A 6,589-nucleotide genomic window follows, 5' to 3' on the forward strand; every position below is an offset into this window, starting at 1 on the left:
GTTAAACACCTAAAGGAAATAGTATCTAGGGATAGAACTAGGACCTTTGGATGTCTTAAAATCTCATTTCTTAATGCGGAAATAATCATTAGGTTTTCCAAGGGATTGGAGTCTAATGAGGAAGTCTAGGCTCTTTCTACCAAGGGATTGGGGTTTGAGTAAATTAGTAGATTGACATTGACATTTCAATGAAGAGGAAATGATTTTCTATGCATAAGAGTGAAGTAGGTGAAATCATACCCCCAACAATATCATTCCATTTCATTTCTAATCTCTCCATTTCAAAGTGTTTGAGTGCTTAAGATCACTTTTATCATTTATGCTTTATAGTTATTTTAATTTCACCAAAACTCAAATTATGGAAACATTCTTTAGTCTAGGTTAGTTAGAAATTATACGATTGTCTAGTTTCACGAGTCTCTTGGGAAATGATTTCCGGTCTTACCGATTTATTACTTTAGACAATTCGGTGCACTTGCCGAACCATTAACAAGCCACAAAACAAGGAAGTAGAGGAATCACAGAATATGCGGCACTGTTGCAGGAACTTGATCACTACAGAGTTTTTGAAATGAAGTGTGTTGAGGATGCAATCCTCTTGAAGAAATTCATAGAGAAGGATCGTGTGTATGATTTTCTAGCAGGACTAAATCCTGAATTTGATCAGGTTAGAGTGCAAATTCTAGGGAGAAAGGACATTCCTTCACTAGAAGAAACCATCTCTATTGTTCGTGCAGAAGAGAGTCAGAGGAGTGTAATGCTTGAGTCTCAACCAATAGATGGGTCTGCTCTACTTACCAAACCTGATCTGGTGCAGAAAGGAAATGAGCAAAATAATAATTCTCTATGGAAAGGAAACAGAGATAATTTATGGTGCACCTATTGTAAAAAACCGAGACACACAAGGCAGAAATGTTAGAAATTGCATGGCAAACCTCCAGGAAAGGAGTGGGTGAATCGTGGTGGACAACAAAAGTCCCAAGTGCATGTAACACAAGCAGAGATTAAAGAATCTCGAATAGTAGACAATTTCAATATGGAAGAGATAAAGAAACTGAAAAAGCTATTGGGGAATATGGAGGAACCCTCTGGATCATGTTCTCTTGTTTTCTCATGTAAAACTTCTTATATGAATACCTTATATAATGTGAACTCTTGGATTGTGGATTCAGGAGCTACATATCACATGACACACTTATTCCACTTGTTTCATTCTTATACACCCTCACTAAGTAATAGAAAAATTATTGTTGCCAATGGGTCAGTAGCTACTGTTGCAGGATATGGTAATATCCAAGTAAACCCCAACCTTATGCTTAAAAATGTTCTCCATGTTCCCAAACTCTCAGCCAGTCTTCTCTCCATAAAGAAACTAACCTCTGATCTCAATTGCTCTGCAATTTTTTCCCCATCTCTATGTGTTTTTCAGGAAAAGGACTCGGGGAGAAGGATTGAACTTGCTAAAGAAAAAGATGGTCTTTACTACTTGGAAGTATCTCAAGAATCCCAAACCAACCAAGCAAAATCCCTTCACAGTATAACAAATAAGGATGAACTATGGTTGTATCACTATCGTCTAGGACATCCATCATTTAAGGTGCTACAATTTATGTTTCCACATCTGTATGCAAACTTAGATATCTCAAAACTTCATTGTGAAACTTGTGAATTAGCCAAGCACACTCGTGCATCTTTTCCCAAAAGCAATAATAGAAGCTCTCAACCTTTTCAATTGGTTCATAGTGATATATGGGGACCATCTCCAATACCTAATATCTCTGGGGCCCGCTGGTTTTGTAACATTTATTGATGATTGCACTAGAGTTACTTGGCTCTATTTGCTTAAACAAAAATCTGATGTAAGCACTATCATTCCCATATTTCACTCTATGATTAGAACTCAATTTGGAGTTAATATTAAAAGGTTTAGAACCGATAATGCTAGAGATTATTTCAACCAAACCATATCCTCGTATTTCCAATCTAATGGGATCATCCATGATTCTTCATGTGTTTATACCCCACAACAAAATGGAGTGGCAGAAAGGAAAAATGGGCATTTACTCAATATAACTCGAGCACTTCTTTTTCAAGGGAATGTTCCAAAAAATTATTGGGGAGAAGCTGTTCTTACTGCCTCCTATCTTATTAATAGACTTCCCTCACATGGCCTAAGTAATAAGAGTCCAATAGAAGTCCTAAATAATTTCTTTCCTCAATTTAAGAAATCAAATGGACTGATTCCTAGAATATTTGGATGTACAGCCTTTGCTCATGTCCCTGTTCAAGCTAGAGATAAACTGGATCCCAGGGTTGTTAAAACTATTTTTTTAGGATATTCAACTACATAAAAAGGGTATAAATGTTATGATCCTATCATTAAAAAGTGGTATATCTCGGCTGATGTCACTTTTCTTGAATCTGAACCTTTTTTTAACAAAACCAATCCTACAGAACAATGTCTAGAAGACCCTCATGAAAATACTGAGTTCTTAATTCTGCCATATACCAACAGATCTGAGCCTCCAACTATACAACATAATTTTGAATGAGGATCAGAAGCTGAAATGGATACAAATTTCCCCATTGAAGCAACTCGAATAGAAGTTGACAAGGTTTACACCAGGAGAAAGAAGATTCCATATATGATGCAAGTCCATGAATCCAATCCAAGTTCTGCACCAGAAAATGAAGAAATACCTGAACCAGAAAATGAGATTGACCTTCCAATAGCCATCCAAAAAGGTACTAGAAATTGCACAAAAAAACCTCTTTATCCTCTCTCAAATTATGTTTCTTATGATAGATTATCAGCTAACCATAAAAGCTTTATTGTAAACTTGAATTCTGTGGTTATACCAAATAATATTACTGAAGCACTAGCAAAGAAAGAGTGGAGAGATGCTATGCAAGTGGAAATGACAACATTAGAGAAGAATAACACTTGGGAAATTGTGGATAAACCCAAAGAAAAGAATATTGTTGACTGTAAGTGGATATTCACAGTAAAATATAATGCTGATGGGTCACTTGAAAGATACAAAGCAAGATTGGTGGCCAAAGGAAACTCTCAAGCATATGGAATAGACTATGAAGAGACGTTTGCACCAGTTGCTAAAATGAATACTCTAAGGATTCTTCTATCCTTAGCTGCTCATTTTGATTGGAAACTACTACAATATGGGAGGTTCTCAAAAGTTATGAAGGGATTTGGCTACAAACAAAGCCAAGGAGACCATACGTTGTTCATAAAACATTCAGAAAAGGGGAAGGTGACAATTCTTTTGGTGTATGTGGATGATATTATAGTAACTGGGAATGATGAAAAAGAAAAGGAAAAATTGAAACAAAGACTAGTCCAAGAATTTGATCTCAAAGAGCTTGGAAAATTGAAATATTTTCTAGGAATTGAAGTAGCATACTCTAACCAAGGAATCTTTATATCCAAACAAAAATACATAACCAATTTGTTGGTTGAGACAAAGACTATTGGATGCAAACCTACAACCACTCCAATGGACCCCAATCACAAACTGGGTAAATCTAGAGATGAACCAGAAGTAGAAAAAATGATGTACTAGAGGCTGGTTGGAAAATTAATATATTTGGCACATACCCGACCAGATATTGCTCATTCGGTAAGTGTAATAAGTCAGTTTATGCATGAACCGAAGGAGTCCCACCTTCAAGCTGCCTACATGATTTACTGGATATTGTACTTTCCTGGGTGGAAATTTAGTAACATGGAGAAGTAAAAAACAGAATGTGGTGTCTAGATCATCAGCTGAATCAGAGTTCAGAGCACTTGCTCAAGGAATATGTGAATTATTATGGATAAAAATTATTCTGGATNATTTGAAAGTTGATTTGAAGGGTCCCATGAAACTGTNTTGTGATAATAAATCAGCAATAGAAATTGTACACAATCCCGTTCAACATGACCGGACAAAACACGTTGAAATAGATAGACACTTCATCAAAGAAAAAGTAGACAAAGGTTTAATATGCATGGCATATGTCCCATCTAGGCAACAAGTAGCTGATGTGTTAACAAAAGGTCTCAATAGCCCTATCTTCCAAGATCTTATAAGCAAGCTGGGAATGACCAATATCTATTCCTCAGCTTGAGGGGAATGTCAGAATATGTGAATTTATTAAGCAATGAATATTACAATTAATATGACAATTATGTCTAATCCCTAAAATTAAGAGATTAGGATTAGTAATTATTGAGTAGATTTCCTTTCATTAAGATTAGGTATTATTGGATAGATATTCCCTGATTTAGAGACTTTATTTTAAAAGATATTTTTACCTTAATTAGATCATGGTTTGTTTCTTTTTAAACACCTACTTCTGTTTCCAACATACATGTGCATGATTTGAGAAATTCTACTGTATGATAAAATTAAATCATTGTTTTAGCTATTTGATATCTCTCACCTATATTATAGGAGGACGTGACCCAAATAAGATAAAAGTAAACAAATTATTATCTCCTTTAACGTAGATTAGGTTTTGATTAGCTTTTTGTTGTAACTTATACTATAATTTTTATTCAATAAATATTTATTTTGAGTTTGAAAATGTTCATTATGTATTGAAAATGTTATATTTGGAATGTATATTTTGCTTTGAATAATTTCTTTTATTAAGTTTTAATTTTGTGTCGAAATCAAATTTAAGAAAAAAATAACGTAAGTATTTTATTGTGTTACTACACACGTAAGTTTTACATAGTTAAAATAAAATTTCAAAATTTTTGTTTAATATTTTCTACCAACAGAAATAAATTTACGTTAAAAATATAAATTAACGTAAATTTATATATTTGAAATATAAAAAATCTAAAATAATATAGATAAAAAGTTTTTCTTTGTGTTGGAGTGTTGAAATTGATAAATGGAATGTCTTGACTTGAAATAGTGGTAAAATAGATAAAAAGCAATGGGTAAGAAAGGGGGTAAATATTTTAATCTGTGTTCCAAACGCATTAGTGGCTTAATTAGTGGAACAAGATACCAAATAATGCTATTTATGGTTATACGTAATGCTTTGAGGTTCACAAAGATCATAATATCTTGCTAAAATTGTAGAATTCGTTTTTATCATTTATGAAAATTAGTGTAACATTTAATTTATATGATAGAAAGAAAAAATTTATTTCTAAATTCACTCTAATTTATTTTCAAATCTATTCAAATAAACAACAAAAGAAATTATCATCAAATCTTCTTAATTACTCTCTCTTAAATCTACGTGAACAAGTTCAGACGAATAATTTAATTAATTTAAATGATAGCCAATAATATACTCTACACTTATATTTATATATTTAGAAACTCATCATATTCATTCTCTTTCACTTTGATAATTAATCTAACATATCTGATTCTAAGTATCCAAGTCTACGTACTAGCTCTGTATCATATCTTTACCACCACCAAGTCGTATCTTTACTTTTCCTTCCTTTTTTTTTTCTACGAGATATTCTTTATTATGCATTTCATAACAAAAAGTATTTATGATTTTAAATTGTTGTACAAAGATATTTTTAAGAAAACAATGTTTTGGATAAATCAATTTCAATTTTAATATTTAATAAATAAAACAATATTTAAATCAATTTCATATTTAATAATCTAACAATATAAATATAGACAACTTTTACTTCAATGTTAGAGGAAAAAACAAATAGAGGAGTAAGAGAAGAAAAAAATTGTTACAGCCGTCTAAAATTAATGATATGTTTAAACTGAAATAAGATAAAACATTCGTAGTTATATAATGCAATATATAATACATATTTTGAAATGCAAACGAAAAAAATATTTTTAACTTTTGAAGACAAAGTTTACACACGTTATACCACAGTTTATTATGAAAAACTATAAAAATATTATAAAAATTAAAAAAAATTGAAAAATTAAAAATATGCTTTAGGAAATTAGATTTTAACATCCATCATAAGATTATCTTTAGTTAAATATGTAAAATGATGTTTTTTTAAATGTTTATTTTTTCTAATAAATAAGACTAAAAAAATTTGAAAAGAATTTTTTTTTTTTTAATTTTTAGATCCGAGATTGACTTTAGTCCAAAATGAAAAATCAGCACCACATAATTCTAAACAGGTTCAAAAAACTATTGGAAAAATTATTTGATTTTTTTAAAGTAAATCTTAGAGCTGTCAAAATGGGTAACTCGGCTCGATCCGGCCCGGCCCATCACGGGTTGGTCACTTAGTGAGCCAACTCAACCTGGCTCATTTATTAGCGAGCCAAAAAAAACTTGAACCCAGCCTGACCCATCACGGGTTGGTGGGTAAACGGATTGGCTCACTAGCCCATTTAATTATATTTTTTTAAATAAAAAAGTACACAAACTTTCTATAATTTAAATTTAAACAAATTTCACTCCCAAAAAATTATGTTAAAGACAATTAAAAAATAATAAAAAAGTACAATATAATTCAAATGTCATCCAAAAACAAACACAAAAAACATACAAATAAGTTTCTTATATTCATCATTTTTTGTTCCTTATCCATTTATGATATTAGAATCTTGAATAAATATTCTGCTCTCTT

Source organism: Vigna radiata, chromosome 8, assembly GCF_000741045.1.
Source record: "Vigna radiata var. radiata cultivar VC1973A chromosome 8, Vradiata_ver6, whole genome shotgun sequence".
NCBI classification, from domain to species: domain Eukaryota; kingdom Viridiplantae; phylum Streptophyta; class Magnoliopsida; order Fabales; family Fabaceae; genus Vigna; species Vigna radiata.